General features: G+C 35.9%; 1 long non-coding RNA gene across 1 annotated transcript; it reads right to left on the bottom strand.

Annotated features, from left to right (window-relative positions):
- Positions 1-2,034: 2,034 nt before the first annotated feature.
- Positions 2,035-17,257, bottom strand: LOC116563713. The gene is made up of 3 exons (XR_004274534.1): positions 17,130-17,257; positions 15,588-15,592; positions 2,035-2,046 (listed from the first exon to the last, which is right to left on the bottom strand). It is a non-coding gene; the product is annotated as an uncharacterized LOC116563713 (long non-coding RNA).
- Positions 17,258-17,537: the final 280 nt, after the last annotated feature.

Below are 17,537 nucleotides of genomic sequence, written 5' to 3' on the forward strand. Positions count from 1 at the left end.
GACATACATATTTATATACACACAAATATGAAAATATACAATATGTAATAAATATAAAATGTAAATATAGCAACAGTTTTAGTAACTTTTCCTACAAAAATCCAATTGAGACCCTCAAATTCAACTATATAAAAATGAGAAAAAAACTTTTCCTTAAAATTATGTTTAGCAAATGTTTTCCAAGAAATATTATTTAATCACTTCAGGGAAGCGGAACTTTCTAAGGCTGTAGCCAAGTAAAACTTTTGAAAATTGTTTTGTAATGTTTACCCAGTGAGATCATATTTTTATTGCCCTGATGAAATACAGGTGCAAAATCTAAATACATTAGCCCCCATAGTGCAGTGTTTCCTGCTGAGTTCCTTTCTTAGCAAGGCTGAAATCTTCTACCTCCTTTTCTTCCACCTCTATCCTTCACCCCAGAATTTATTGGACTCATGTGATCCTAATAGTATCCACTAAAAAAGAAAACATCAGGGAAATACCATTTACTGAATGCCTACTATGTGTCAGTAGCTTTAACAAGCATTATTTCATTAAACTTACTCAACAGTGCTATGTGGAGCATATTGTTTTTACAGAAGGAGAAACATGGGCTCAGATAAGTTAAGCAACATACTCAAGGAAACAAAGCTATTAAGTGTTGGAGCCAGAAGCTCGTGGTGTTCCCATGTTGTCACAGCAGAAAGAAAGGAGGAATAGAATTATAGAATATAGCTGTTGGAACGAACCTTATTTATCAAATTGTAATTATCTGTTTACTATGTACTCCTGGAGGGGAGTGAATAATTTTTTGTTCATATTTGAATCTCCAGCCATGTGCGAAATGCTGGCACAGAGAAGGCACTGGATAGCTTTTCCTATTTTTTTAATGATGGAAAATATATTAAAATATCCAAGAGCTCACGTGTCAGATGTTTTGCTATCCTTGACGTATACTTTCTCTCTTCCAATTAGACTGTAGCATTACATCCTAATATTGCATTGAAGAAACCGAGGACCAGGAAGGTGAAGCAGTTTATTCAAAGATACCCAATGAGTTTGAAAGTGACAATTTGAAATTAGTACTTTTTGTATACCACAGGAAATAATTCTTTACTGTTACATTTTTGTTTAGATTATTTGAATTAAATGGATTTGAACCAAACAGAAAACTATAGATTCCTTGCCCATATAAACTGCCAGTGCCAGTTCACAGAGCAGATGGAAAGAATGTTTACTCCTAATAGTGCTAGGAGGTTAAGGCATCGGTGTTGTTTCCATAAGCAGGGGGGTAGCACCCTCTAGCCTAGAGCCCATGCTCCCATGCTGAAGGCCAGAGCTGCCAAACCATAAATCAAAAGGGTAACAGCTTCTGCTGGGGATTCAGATCCGCATATCCCTGCATGGAAACTAAAATCTTTTTTGCTTCTTAATTCAATCACATACCCAACTGGCAATCTTGCATGTCAAAATGGGAATCCTGGGAGGCTGTTGGAATATGCAGATCAACAGAAGCTAATTAGCATTAACTTGCAGCCATCCTGAACTGATTGGCAGCACAGCTGTGGGGACCCAACAAAACATGCTGAGTCGCATGTTTGTCAGGCCACCTGCCACTTGGCAGAATCCAAAATAGTGCAAACCACCAGGCCATAATAACTCAGTGACCTTAGTTTGGGAGGAGTTGGGAACAGACATATTTGGATCACACAGTAATTAGTATGGCCTTCACCTGACATGCATGCAACAATAGGCTTTATGGCAGTACCTTTCTCATCTGATACGTTGACGACTTAATTCGGGTTGACAGCTTCTTCCTGAGGCTACCAGTTCTCCATGAAGTTTATAATTTTACTCATGATCACTGCAGCTTGCCTGGGCTACAGGCACTGAGACGTTCTATGTATCTGAGATGTAGAATTTCATCTCCTGAAGCCTGGCTCTCATTTTTTAAATCTAGGGTACATTTTAGGAATAAACACAAAAGACATTAGGGAGAGAACACACCAGGGAGCATGGGAGCCCGAGATGTTTTGAGATATTTTGGGTTTTGTTTTTGTTTGACTTTCAGGTATTATTGAAAATCTGAATTCCCTCTGACTGCCCGTAGTTAACCTTTCTCAATTTACTGTTAGGGTAAGTTCACTGTGTCAAAAATCCTCTTAGTCACTTTTATGCTATCCCTCCCTATCACTGCTGGTAACCCTTCCTCCCTTTACACATGGTTTGTGAAATGTCTTAAAAATAGATTTCACCTGGAGTGGGTGAAACTCCAACCCTGAGATAGCGAAATAGGTTTCAGCTTGTATCTTGACTCTGGTCAATTGATAATGACAGCTGGAACACTGTATGGGGATGGCTTTGAAGCCATATTCTTGCTCACAAGGAAAGGATGATGTGATGGGTGAAGATGGGATCAATGGACCACGAATGAAGTAAATGACATCTTTACTCTAAATTGCTCTTTAATCATTATTTTTTTCCTTAAAGGTTTATTGTATTTTTAATTAAGAAAAAGGAATTGTATATAATTATGGGCTACAATGGGATGTTTCAATACATTTATACACTGTGAAATGATAAAATCAGGCTTATTAGCATATCTATCATCTCAAATATTTATAATTTCTTTATGGTGAGGACAGTTAAAATCCTTTTTTGTTGATGTTTTGAAATACACAATATGTTATTATCAACTACAGTCACTGTGTGTGCAATAGAACATCATACCTTATTTCTCTTACCTCACTGATGTTGATCAATCTCTCCCTTTTCTCATCCACTCTTCGCCCAATTCCAACCTCTGGTAACCACCACCATTCTACTCTCTACCTCTGTTAAGTTCGATATTTTTAGATACCACATATATGTGAGATTATGCAGTATTTGTCTCTTTGAACATGGCTTATTTCACTTAATAATGTGTTCTAGGCTTATCCATGTTGTCAAAAATGAAAGAATTTCCTGGGTTTTTAAAAGGCTGAATAGTATTGTATAGTATGTGTATACCACTCTTTAAAAAATCCATTCATCCATTGATTAACACTTAGGTTGTTTTCATATCTGGTCCATTGTGAATAATGCTACAATGAACATGGTAGTGTAAGCATCTCTTCCAATACTTATTTCAATTCATTTGGGCATATACTCAGTAGTGGGATGGTTGGATTATATGGGAAATTTAGTTCTAACTTTTTGCAGATCCTTTATATTATTTTCCAAAATGGCCATACTAATTTATAATACTATCAGCAGTGTATAAGGGTTCCCTTTTCTTCACATCTTTGCCAAGACTTGTTATCTTTTGTCTTTTTGATGATAGCCAATCTCTCATTGTGGTTTTAATTTGCATTTCTCTGATGATTATATTTGTTTAGCATTTTTTTTATATCTGTTGGCATTTATGTCTTGTTTTAGAAAGATCTATTCAAGTCCTTTGCCCTTTTTAATAGGCTTATTTGTTTTCTTATTATTTAGTAGTTTGAGTTCTCTGTATATTTTGGATACTAGCCTCTTATCTAATGTATAATTTGCAAATATTTTCTCTCAGTTGGTGGGTTGTCTCTTCAGTCTATTAACTTTTTACTGTGCAGAAACATTTTATCTTGATGAAATACTATTTGTCTATTTTTGCTTTGGTTGCCCATGCTTTTGAGTTCATATCCAAGAAATCACTGCCCAGATCAATAGAGCTTTCTCCTATAATTTTTCTGATTTCAGATCTTATACTCAAGTGTTTAATCCATTTTGAATTGATTATTGTATAAGGAGTGAGACAAGGGTCTATTTTAATTCTGTGTATGAAAATATTCAGTTTTCCCACCAACATCTATTGAAGAGACAATTATTTCCCCACTGTGTATTCTAGGTACCCTTGTTGAAAATCAATTGGCTGTAGATAGACAGGTTTATTTCTGAACACTCTATCCTACTCCATTGGTTGATGTGCCTGTTTGTAATAGCAGTATCATGCTGTTCTGATTGCTATCAGTTTGCAGTATATTTTTATCTGGTAGTCTGATGCTTCAGTCTTTGTTCTCTTTGGTCAAGACCTTCTTAGCTTCCTGGGTTATTTTGTGGTTCCATATGCATTTTAGAATTTCTTTTTCTATTTCTGCAAAGAATGACATTTGAATTTTGATAAGAATTGCATTGAATTGGTAGATCACTTTTTGTAGTATGTCTATTTTAACAAAATTAATTCTTCAATCCATCAACATGAAATACCTTTACATTTATTTGTGTCATATTTAGTTTCTTTTATCCATGTTTTACTGTTTTCAGTATACAGATATCCTGATGCCTTGGTTAAATTTATTCATAAGCATTTTATTTTTTATACTATTATAAGTGAGATTTTCTTAATTTATTTTCAGACAGTTTATTGTTAGTGTATAGTAATACTATTGATATTTGATTTTGTATTCTGCAACTGTATCCTGTAGCTTTACTCAATTTGTTCATCAGTTAGAACAGCTTTTTGGTGGGTCTTTAAGATTTTCTATATACAAGATCATGTTGTCAGCAGACAAACAATTTCACTTTATCTTTTTCAGAAATCTGCTGGAATTGGGCCTGTTGTATGAGAGATTTAGTTATTGATTCAGTTTCCTTACTTGTTCTTGATCTGTTCAGATTTCAAATTTTCTTATAATTTAGTATTGGTAGGTTATATGTTTTAGGAATTTATTCATTTTTTCTAGGTTGTCCAATTTGTTGGTGAATAGTTGTTCTTAGCAGTCTCTTATGATCATTTGTATTTATTTGTTATCATTTCTAATGTTTCCTCTTTCATTTCTAACTCTCTTAATTTGTTGCTTCACTCTTTGTTCTTAGTCTAGCTAAGATTTCATTGCTTTTGTTTAGTTTTCGAAAACACCAACATTTACCTTAGTTGATCTTTTCTCTTGATTATCTAGTCTCTATTTCATCTATCTCTGCTGTGGTCTTTGTTATTTCCTTTCTTGTGCTAACTTTGGGCTTAGTTCTTGTAATTTGTTGAACTGTAATGTTAAGTTTTTTATTTGAGATCTTTCTTCTTTGCTAATGCAGGTGTTTATTGCTATAAACTTCTCTCCTCTAACTACTTTTACTTTATCTCCAAGGTTTTCATATGTTGTGTTTCCATTTGTTGTCTCTATATTTAAAAAAAATTTTAAACATTTCTTCTTTGACTCAATAGTTGTTCTGTATTATGTTAATTTCTACATATTTTTATTTTCTATTTCTCCCATTATTTATTTCTAGTTTCACACTCTTGAGATTAGAAAACATGCTTGATAAGATATTGATATTTTTAAATTTGTTAAGACTTATTTTGTGGTCTAGCATAATATCTATCCTGGAGAATGTTTTGTGTGAACTTGAAAAGAATGTATATTCCACTCAACAGCAACAAAATATACATTCATACATTTTCATATACATTATAATGTATATAAGATATAATGTATATACAGAATATAAATGCAATGTATTTATAAATTTATATTTATTCTATGTACATAATACAGATTATAAATGTAATACATACATATATACATTGATATTCTGTTGCTGTTGGGTGGAATGTTCTGTACATATCTGTTAGGTCCATTTGGGCTAAAGTGTAGGTCAAGTCCAATCATTTAAAAAAAATTGATTTTCTGTGGAATGATCTATCCAATGTAGAAAGTGGAGTATTGAATATTCTACTATTATTGTGTTGCAGTGTTTGTCTCCCTTCAGATCTCTTAATGTTTGCTTTGTATATGTAAATGCTCTGATATTGGGTGCATATATATATTTGTAATTGTCATATCATCTTGATTTATTGACCTCTTTATTGACTATATAATTATCTTCTTTGTTTCTTTTGACAATTTTTGATCTACAGCCTATTTTGCCTGAAAATATTATAGCTACCCCTGTCTCTGTTTGTTTCCATTAGCATGGAATTATTTTTTTCTATCTCTTCACTTTTGTCTAAGTGTCATTAAATGTAAAGTGAGTCTCTTGTAGGCAGCATATACTGAGTCTTGCTATGGTGTTTAAAATGTCCATTTAGCCACTCTATGGCATTTTATTGGGTAATTAATATATTTACATTCAAAGTAATTATTGATTTGTAATAACTTATTTGTACCATTTTGTTAGTTATTTTCTTATTGTTTTGTACATCCTGTGTTTCTTTCTTCCTCAGCATTTTATTTTGTGGTTTGATGGCTTTCTGTAGTTGTATGTCTTTTATCTTCTTTTTTTGTATCTTCTCTTTTTGTCTTCTGTATTTCTATTATAGGATTTTGCTTTGTGGTTACCCTGATGCTTACATAAAACATCTTATAACAGGCTATTTTAAGCTAATAACAACTTAGCCTTGATTGCAAATATTAACTTTGTCCTTTTACTATTACTCCTCCCATGTATTGTGTTTTTGATGTTACAGTTTACATTTTAAAATAATTTTTATTCATAAAAAGTCACTGTCGTTTTAGTTGTATTTTGATAGTTTTGCCTTTTAACCTTTATATTAGAGATATAATTGATTTACCCACTGCCATTACAGTATAAGGGTATTTTGAATTTGACAGTGTACTTACTTTTACCAGTGATTTTATACTTCCATATATTTTCATGTTACTAATTAGAATTCTCTTTCATTAACTTGAATAACTCTCTTTAGCATTTCCTGTAAGATGAGTTGAGTAGTGGTAAACTCAGCATTTGTTGTTTCAGAAAGTTTTTATCATCCAACATTTTTGAAAGAGAGGGATGCTGGGTATAGTAGTCTTGGTTAACATTCTTTTTTTTCAGGTTTTTGGATATATCATCCCACTCCCTTCTGGCTAGCAAGTTTTTTTTTTCCTGAAACATCCTCTGATAATATTAGGAAAGTTTACTTGCATATAACAATTTACTTATCCCGTGCCACTTTCAAAACTCTCTCTTAGTCTTTCATTTTTGACACTTTGATTGTAATATGTTTTGATATGGATCTCTTTAAATTCATCCTACTTGATGCCATTTAGGCTTCCTGGATCTGGATTTGTATTTTCTCCTTCAGGCTTGTGAAATTTGCTGCCATTAATTCTTTTAGCATATGTTCTGTCCCTCTGCCCCTTTCTCTTTCTTCTCCTTTGTTATTCTGATAATGAAAATGTTGGTATGCTTGATATTGTTCCATAATTTTCTTAAACTTTCCTCACTCTTTTTCATTCTTTTGTTTCTTTTTGCTCCATAGATTGTATGATATCTGATCACCTATCTTCAAAGTCACTTGTCCCTTCTTCTGCTTGATTTAGTCTGCTGATGAACCTCTCTATTCTTTGTTGAAACTCTTAGTTTGTGGCTGAATGTGGTGGTGCATGCCTGTAGTTCCAGTACTTCTGGATGCCGAGGTGGGTGGATCACCTGAGGTCAGGAGTTTGAGACCAGCCTGGCCAATGTGGTAAAACCCTGTCTCTACTAAAAATACAAAAATCAGCTGGGTATGGTGGCATGTTCCTGTAATCTCAGCTACTTGGGAGATTGAGACAGAAGAATTGCTTGGACCCAGGAGGTGGAGGTAGCAGTTAGCTGAGATCATGCTACTGCACTCTAGTCTGTGTGACAGAGCAAGACTCTGTAAAAAAAAAAAAAAGAAAGAAAAAGAAAAGGAAAAAAAGAGAATTTCTCCATTTGTTCTTGCATTTCTCTGCTGACCTCAGTGAGCATAAAGTAAATCATGTATCTTCATTTTACTCAAGTTCATTTCTAGAAACTCTTCTTTCTAAATTTGGAATATTTAAAAATGGTTTCTTCATTTTTTTTTTTGAATCTCTGTATTGGTTTCTGCACATTGAATAAGACAACAACCTCTATCAGTCTTGTTATGCTGGCCTCCTGTAGGAGAAAGATCCCACCGATTAATCTGTCCAGAGTTCTTAAAGTGAATCTTTGAATCTGAAGGATTTCTTTTTGTTTCTGGTGGCTCCCCAGAGCTTAGAATGTACAATAGCCTGTCAGTACCCCAAGACTGGTAAAGTAGGAGTTAGATTTTATAAATATAGTTGATAATGTTAAGATGTTGGATGTTTATTACAGTTCCTTCTATGTTCCTGCTAAAGCTGAGTAGAGACATTAATATTTCACCCTGCATTAAGCTTCAGTGAGGCTCTGTGGCAAATTCCTGTACTCATGTTCATGTTAAACCCTCTGTTCTTGAAGAGATAGTTGCTGGAAGTGGATCCATTATATGCCCACCTATTTGTTCTCTCGGGTTTAGGGCCACCCAGCAATGTAAAATCCATCAAGTCCCAGAGCTGAGTTGTTAATAGACAGTCCTTTGGCTTAGAGCTTAGCGAAGTTGTGGCTCTGGATGCATGGCCAAATTCCTTCCAGGAAGAATGAGTACACCTGGATTTATCACTGTGCTGAGCTAGAGGAAAGGCTCATGAAGAGCCAACCTCTGGCTTTGGCTGCTGGAGGGCTATTTGTTTCTTCTTTTAGCTACTGATGCAAGTTTGCTAGAAGCCAGGCTAGCAAGTAGTCACTAGAAAGCCCTTCCCAAAGAGAAAATGGGAGCTGCATGTCTGTGCCCCTTTTCTGCATTGCTCCAATGGAGATAACCTCTGAAACATTTGCATACTCATTAAATATTAATTCTTTTTTTTCTGTGGTCTAGGGACACTCACATATGCCTGGTCTCTTTGGCTCCCAAAGCCAAGAAGTTTAACATGGAGTCTTTTGTGAGGTAGCTGTAAAATTGAGGTATTTGCTAGATGGTATAAACTCCTTCTAAGGAGAAACAGGGAGCTACATAGTTAAAGCCCCTTTTCTGCACTACTCCTGGGGAATGAAGCCCCTGGAAGTGCTTATGCATCCACATAAAACTGTCAGTTTTTTTCCTATGGTCTAAATAGAGTTACATTTTCTAATTGTTCTCTGTTTCCAGAGCTAGGACGTTTAGGATGCTGTCCCTTGATAGAAGCTATAAAAGTTTGGGTGCTCTATGTGTGGACAAACTTCCTTCAAGAAGGATTAATAGACCTGGAATTGTCACAAGGGTGAGTCAGAGGAGAAGGCTCAAGAAGTGCCCATGTTCTCAGCTTGCCAGCAAGTTAATATTTGTCTGCCCTTCTAAATCCCTTATACAAGTTAGTTAGAAGCCAAGTCACAAAGTAGCCACTAGAACACTATGTCCTTTCCAGGGAGAAACAGGGTGTTGAAGATTTTAAAGCCCTCTTTCTGCCCTGCTCCTAGAAGACAAAGACCCTGAAAGTATTTGCATGCCTGTATAAAGAAAATATATGGGACACAGTTATGTAATCCTGTGTAACAAATATTTCTTAGATATGGTATCATAAGTCAATGAACAAATGATAAAAATAATAAATCAGGCTTCATCAAAATTAGGAACCTTTTTTCTTTTGAGACAGAGTCTTACTCTGTCACCCAGGCTAAAGTACAATGGCGTGATCTTGGCTCACTGCAACTTCTGCCTCCCAGGTTCAAGCAATTCTCCTGCCTCAGCCTCCCAAGTAGCTGAGATTACAGGCGCCTGCCACCATGCCTGGCTAATTTTTTATATTTTTATTTCTAGTAGAGATGGAGTTTCACCATATTGGCCAGGCTGGTCTCGAACTCCTGATCTCAGGTGATCCACCCACCTCAGCCTCCCAAAGCACTGGTATTACAGGCACGAGCCACCGGACCCAGCCCAGGAACTTTTGTACTTAGTAAAACACCACTAGAGAAACTCACTTGTGACTAATCTCTTCCCTCCATTCCCAGAGTTGGTGAATTAAGGGCCAATCATGAGAACCTCAGAGTTAGGGCAGTCTATGTGAGGTTTAACTCCTTCTCTTCACAGGGAGAAGTTGTGTATTGGGAATTCCTTTCCCAATTTTACGGTACAGTGCATAGAGGGAGGTCCATGCTTGAAAATGCCTCAGCGTTTTCTATCTGTTTAATGTGAATGTTTCTCCTTCAGAGGGTAGGAGTCTCTCAGCTGGTCTCTGACTTTCCCTGAGAGGGAATTGATCCGTGAATACATGTTTATTTGATGCATCCATGGGTAGAAAGAGAGTCAGGAGCTTCCTATTCCGCCATGTTGCTGATGTTAACTATTTTTTTTAAGTAGTTTTGGAGTGAAGGGTGGCTGACACAGTGCATGAGGGCACCGTATAACAGAAAGGGAAAACAGGGTCATGTAGATAAATAGGGTAATTTGAACTGCAACATCTCTTGTTAGCATTATAAAAGAAGGTAGCAAAGAATAAGCAACTAACATTTATAAGTCATCTGCAATGTTTCTATTACTTACATTCAGTCAGTAATTTGAGAGACAAATCTGAAGACTCAGAATGTTGGACAGGGTGACAGAGCTAGCAAATTATGGTGACAATATTGGAGCCTCGTCTTCCCTTATGCTTATGTTTATACTTTCCTTGCTAAACAATCCTTTCACTTAGCCTGTAATGCAAGATGTGTCAGGTAAAGAAAACAGGGGCAGCATGGAACAGTACAATATGGTACAAAGGGTTCTAACCCCCTCCCTATTATCAGTGAACCTGGACAAGTCACTTATTCTAATAATATTAAAAGCTCTATTTTATTGGACCTGGGCATGCAATAAGCACTCAACATAATTGCTTGTTTAATTTTTACACCACTCTATGAAATAGGTGACATTAACTCTGTTTTATAGGTTAGGTTTTGAGAGGTTAAATAATTTTTCTAAGAAACATCTGGTGAGTATCTAGGATCCAAGTTCCTGTCTCTCAGGCTCGAAGCCTCCAGCTATTGACCAATATATCATGAAAGCACAATTATAAAATAAGAGTTTACACAATAAAGGAATGCTTTGGCAAAATCATTACTATGAGAGATGAACTGAAATATAGGAGGTAAGGATTTGGGGGCTGATGAGAAGGGTATTGTGTTGATAAGAGAATGGAGGGCAGTGGAAGGGAGGTAAATGCTGCAATGTATCTAACATGTGGTCTCCAATAAAAATTCAACTTTCATTTCTTGTCATTTTTTACAATTGTAATCATCCTGGCTTTTTTCACTTACCATAGGTTTATTCATGTTGTAAAACATTTCAGTAGTTTATTCCTCTGCATTACCAAGTAGTATTACATTGTATGGATATGCCACACCTTGTTTATGCATTGCTCAGTTGTGTTATTTCTACTCTTTGACCATTATGAGTAATCATGGTCATGCACAAGTCTTTGGGTGGATATATGATTTTATTTATCTTGTATAAATGCTGAGGAGTGGAACTGCTTGGTCATATGTTAAATCTACATTTAACACTTAAGAAAACAGAAACTGTTTTCCAGTGTGACTGCTTCATTTTGCATTGCAACGTCCAATTTCTCTACATCCATAGCAGTACCTGGTTTTGGCTGTTTATGACTACAGCCATTCTAGTGGGTACAAAGTCATATCTTATTATGGTTTTAATTTATCTTTCCCTAATGCCCAATGATATTGGGAATCTTTTCATGGGCTTATTTGCCATTTATATAGCTTCTTTGCTGAAATGTTTATGAAATTTTTCACATTTTAAAATTGGTTTGTTTTGTTATTATTGAGTTATAAGAATTATTTTATTTTGGTTACAAGTCATTTATTGGATATAAAATTTACAAATATTTTCCTAAACTATGACTTGTCTTTTTTTATTGTCTTGGTAGTGCTTTATCAAGTGCAATGTTTCTAATTTTGATGAAGTCCAATGTATTATTTTTATCTTTTATTCATTGAACTCTTGATGCAATATCTAAGAAATATTTGTTACACAGGATTACATAAATGTGCCTCTATATTTTCTTTAAATACATTTATAGTTTTAGCTCATATATTTAGATCTAGGAGCTATTTTGAGTTAACTTTTGTGCATGGTATGAGGTAAATGGACAAATTTATTCTTGCAATGTAGATACCTAATTGTGTTAGCATCATTTTTTCAAAAAACTATCCTTTCTATATTGAATTGTCTTCACACCTTTGTTAAGAAGTAATACACCATAAATATGAGGGCTTACTTCTGGACTCTCAATTCTGTTCCACTGATCTATATATGATCTCTTTAAGTTGGTACCATACTGTCTTAATTGTTGTAGCTTTGTAGTAACTTTGGAAATCAAGAAGTGTAAAATCTCCAACTTTGTTTCTATTTCAAGTTTGTTTTGGTTATTCTGGGTTCTTTGCATTTCCATATGAAATTTAGGATTAACTTTACAATTTCTGCAAAAATACCAGCTGGGATTTTGACAGAGATTTCTCTGAATCTTTGAAATACAGAATTTTAAGCCTTTGGAACTTGAAATGGAATGCTTTTAGAAGACATAGTTGCTTTCCAACTTGCCCAGATCTGGACTGCTTTTTATTGCTTTATTATAGATGGTTTCGTATGCTTCCATGACCTGCCTTGTCCCAGGAGCATTTACATATTCAACTCTAGATCTCCACTTATGGCTAGCACAATGTGAAATGCAACAAAATCCTTATAAATACTGGGGCACTTTAAGCTTATTTTAAACAAACAATTATTAGGAAGCACTCTTTTTTTTTGTTGTTTGTTTGTTTAAGAGATGACGTTTTACTCTAGCTGTCCAGGCTGCAGTGCAGTAGAGCAATCTCAGCTCACTGCAGCCTCTGCCTCCCAGGTTCAAATGATTCTTCTGCCTCAGCCTCCTGAGTAGCTGAGATTACAGGCACCCGCCATCATGCCTGGCTACTTTTTTGTATTTTTAGTAGACGGGGTTTCATCATGTTGGCCGGGCTGGTCTCTAACTCCTGACCTCAGGTGATTCACCTGCGTTGGCCTCCCAAAGTGCTGGGATGACAGACATGAGCCACCCCACCCGGCTTACATATGCACTCCTTTAGACATATAACACATCTGGAATATAGGCATTATTTTATTACTTTTTGTTTTTTTGAGACAGAGTCTCTTTCTGTTGCCCAGACTTGAGTGCAGTGGTGTGATCTCAGCTCACTGCAACCTCTGCCACCTGGGTTCAAGCGATTCTCCTGCATCAGCCTCCTGAGTAGCTGGGGTTACAGGCACACATCATGATGCCTGGATATTCTTTGTATTTTTGGTAGAGACAGAGTTTCACCATGTTGACCAGGCTGGTCTCTAACTCCTGACCTCAAGTGATCTGCCTGCCTTGGCATCCCAAAGTGCTCGGATTACAGGTGTGAATCACCATGCCCAACTGGCATTATTCTTACTAATAAACTTTTCCTGTGTCATGGTTATTAAACAGAGTGTTTATTTTCCCCCAATAATTGTGATTCATTTTGTGGTCTTTACCTGGATACATTGTTTTTAATCCTCTGATGTCCCATGGCATTTTCTCTGGATCTCTCTTAAAATTTGTAGAAATATTCTACCTCTTATTTTACTTGTTTGAGTACTCATCTTATGACCTTACTCAACTGGAGATTTCTGAAGGGATGGACCTGTCAGAGTCATCAGTATCCCACACTGAAAAGATTCAACATTACAATACATCCATATTTGCTGCAGGAATGAATATCCCAAATGAAAATTAATTGGAGTTTTAATGTAAAGTTTCGTTTCTGAAAAGGAATTTCTTTGGGCCTCGTTTTATACTTATTCGCAATAAAAATCTAGAAAACTTAAAACATTGCGGAGTGTTTGAATTACTGGAAAATTTCCTTTGAAAATCTCACAAAAAGTCACATTCAAATAAGTTTCAATATTCAGGGTTTCAAAAATAATCTAGAGGCTATAATTAGGTTGGTAAATGTTCTGCTTAATTGGCATATTAAACATTTTTTCAGAATTGTTTTAGAGCTTCCTAAACACTCTTCCCACCAACGTGGCCCTGTGCATGACCGTCTTTTCCTTGATACTCTGGTCTCATTATGGGTTCATGAAAATAGGTCTATATGTCTATTAATTGCCTAGTAATTGCACTGTTATAACTCTGCTTTGATCACATATTGATCTCATTGTCAAAAACCCCAATGCAGGACTTGTTCTGCTGGCTGCCAAGGCTCTTGCGTCTGTTTTGTGATCGAATGGGTAGGGTAGAGCAGTTTTGTCTCTGAAGCTGCTGAGTCTGATTTCAATCTTGAAGAGCAGTTTGGGAGTGAAACCATGACTATGACTTTTTGTTTTAGTGACTTGTTTGTTCTATTGGTAAGTCAAATGTACATTTTATTATATTAAAGCTTAATGAACACCAAATTGCTGTAGTCTCAATAATCATATTTTTTTCTGTTCTGGGGAACATTTTGAGATTGTAGCAGGAGGCACTGTAGGATCCCACATACCCCAAAAAAATGTGAGCCAGGCCATGAAGCACAATCTTATTTCAACACTGAATCCTGAGCACCTTGCATAGTACCTGGCATATGCTGTGCTTAATTAGAAAACAATTTGTCTTTCCACTTCTATCCTTTTGTTTATTCTCCTCTTTGCTTTTTTACTGGTTCTCCAAATATCTCTGAGCTTATCAAGTTTCACCTGAAAAATACAATGACTACTAAATATTTCTAGAGGTCAAAGGACTGCCTGCCTCCCACAGGGTGATCAGATTGTTCCTGGGATACTGAGAATGATTTAAGGCCCTTTTCTGGTTGTCATGTTGCCACTGCAGGATCAGGAGCTAACTCTTAACAAAGACCTTTTGTTGGCTCCTTATTTTGGAGATGCTTTTAAAGTTGGACTCCAGACAGCTAGATTGACAGGACTTTTAGGATCTATTCAAATAAAAGTACTACAAGATATTTTCTTATTCATTTAATCACTCAAGAAATGAGTATGGAACACCTACCATGTGCCAGTTTCTGTGTTAGGAAGTGGAGATAAAAAGATAAAGACACAGTCTCTGTCCTCAAGAGGCTTACAATACAATTGGGCAGGGGAAGCAGAACAGACTCTGACATGCTGCACTGAATGCTATATTAGAGAAATGAATAATGTGCTCTGAGAATCAGAGAAGGGAGTGAATAGTGTTGCCTGGGGGTTGGGGAAGCATGTTTATTTTGTTGGTGTGCAAACTCTTTCATCACTGGAAGCCCTGAGGACAATTTTTACACATACTCATTTGGCAAGATAATATTTGTAAAATATTTTGCTGTCCTCAGAGCATAAGGGAAACAATTCATATGGCATAGCAGGACATGAAGCACCAGTCTAACACTGGATAAATACTTTCAAGGTATTTGCAGTCAATGCTGTGAAATGACCTAGAGAGATTCTCATTATTTTGTGACAATGGATGCAAATTTAAGCTTGCTGGAAAACAACTGTTTCATCCAACCAAGAATATCTTCCCCTTCATTTACTAGTGTTAAGATGTTTCTTTATTTTCCAACCCATTTACCTCCCCCAGCCTGGCTCCCCATTCTCTCTTCCTCATTTTCAAACAATTTTTGAGCACTTTTCATGTGTTAGACTTTATACTGGGTGCTGAACATACAAAGATGGCTAAAACAGTCTCATCAGGGAGACAGAGAAATAAACAAATCAGCTCTATTCACTAGGGCATGTGTTTTAATAGAAGGTGCACAATATGTTGATGCTTCAAGAAATAGTAATTAATTCTGCCTAACTGGAATCCAGCAAGGCTTCAGAGAGGAGGTGATGCTTGAACAGGATCTTGACAGGCACATATTATCTGTTTCATAGATAAGGTTTTACTTATGACCTCATTAGCTTTGGGGCAACCGTGGCAATGTATGCAATTGTGAGATAATTGGTTTAGAATAGTGTTATAAATTATAAACTAAAATTCTATACTTGAAATCCTATATCATAAAATATGTAATTGGTCATGAAAACCGGGTAAAAGCAAGCAAATTTACAAAACATAAAGTAGTAAAATCATACATTTAACAGAAAAAATATTTCATGAGTGGTTTCTTGAAGAGTTTTTATATAAAAACTCAGTTGTCAGAAGCTCCTTAAAAATAAGTTTGATTGGGCACAGTGGCTAACACTTGTAATCCCAGTACTTTGGGAATCAGAGGTGGGTTGATTACTTGAGGTCAGGAGTTCGAGTGAAACCCTGTCTCTATTAAAAATACGAAAATTAGCCAGGCAAGGTGACTGGTGCCTGTAATCCCAGCTACTTGCGAGGCTGAGTCAGAAGAATCACTTGAATCCAGGAGGTGGAGGTTGCAGTGAGCTGAGATCATGCCACCGCACTCCAGCCTGGGCAAGAAGAGCAAAACTCGTTCTCAAAAAAAAAAGATAAAGTTTGGATTAACATTTCTTGGCTTGTTGTTCTTTAATATATAAACGGCTACTAAAAGTTTTTGAAAAGTAATTCGAATAAAATAGTGGTTTCCACAGTAACCAGATAAAGCCATGCAATTTTGCTCAGGTCTAATTCCAAGGGGTGCTATTTGTAAAGAATGACTGGGACATAGCTGTGCATCTGTGAGTTAGGTGGGCAATGCAATAGTCTTGATATTTTCTAAGATGATCTATTATTTGTCTCTCTTTGCCTTATGTACATATATGTATGTATATATGCACAAACACATACACACATGAAGAATCTTTAAAAGGTTTATGGAAAATGTATATTATAAAAAACTTAACACATAGATTTTGATTTTTTTTTGCATCAAATAAACTCATACTAGCTCATTATGACATTTCTGAGCAGGATCTAGTTTGAGGTGCTAAGAAGGATAAGACACATTTTGAATAAGTCCCTATCAGAGCAACATGAATTCTGCTAACATTGAAGCAAGAGCAAATATCAAATGTAAGGTGAGGCTTGGGTGTAGGAACGATGAAATCACTGATACTTCACAAAAAGTTTATGGAGACAATGTCCCAAGTAAATCAGCAGTTTACAAATGGATAACCCATTTTAAGAAGGGAAGAGATTATTCCAGACAAAGTGCAGAGCAGCAGACCCTCAACTTGCAAGGAAAAAATTTATCTCATTCATGCTCTAATTGATGAATAGCAAAGATTAAATGCACAAACAATAGGCAACACCATACTCATCCCAACTGGTTCAACTTACATAATTCTGGCTGAAAAAATTAAAGTTTAGCAAAACTTCCACTTGATGGGTGCCAAAACCATTGTACCCAGATCTACTGCAGAAAAGAATGGAGATTTCAATGGAAATTTTAGACAATTAGGATCAAGACTCTGAAGCATGTTATAAAAGAACTGCAACAGGAGATGAAACATGGCTTTCCTAGCATGATCCTGAAGACAAAGCACAATCGAAACAATGGCTACCAAGAAGTGGAAGTGGTTCAGTCAAGGCAAAACCAGACCAGTCAAGAACAAAGATCATAGCAACAGTTTTTCTTGTGTTTTGCTTGTTAACCTTCTGGAGGGCCAAAAAATGATAACATCTGCTTATTATGTGAGTGCTTTGAGAAACTTAAGTCAAAGCTTTAGCAGAAAAGTGCCCCGGAAGGATTCACCAGAGAGTCTCTTTCTACCACAATACTCCTGCTCATTCCTCTCATCAAACAAAGGCAATTTTGTGAGTTTCAATGGGAAATCGTTAGGTATCCACCTTAAAGACTTGTTTTGTCTCTTTTTGGCTTCTTTTTGTTTCATAATCTTA

The sequence above is a fragment of the Sapajus apella genome, unplaced genomic scaffold, assembly GCF_009761245.1.
Source record: "Sapajus apella isolate SASKATOON/1434 unplaced genomic scaffold, GSC_monkey_1.0 scaffold36, whole genome shotgun sequence".
NCBI lineage: Eukaryota > Metazoa > Chordata > Mammalia > Primates > Cebidae > Sapajus > Sapajus apella.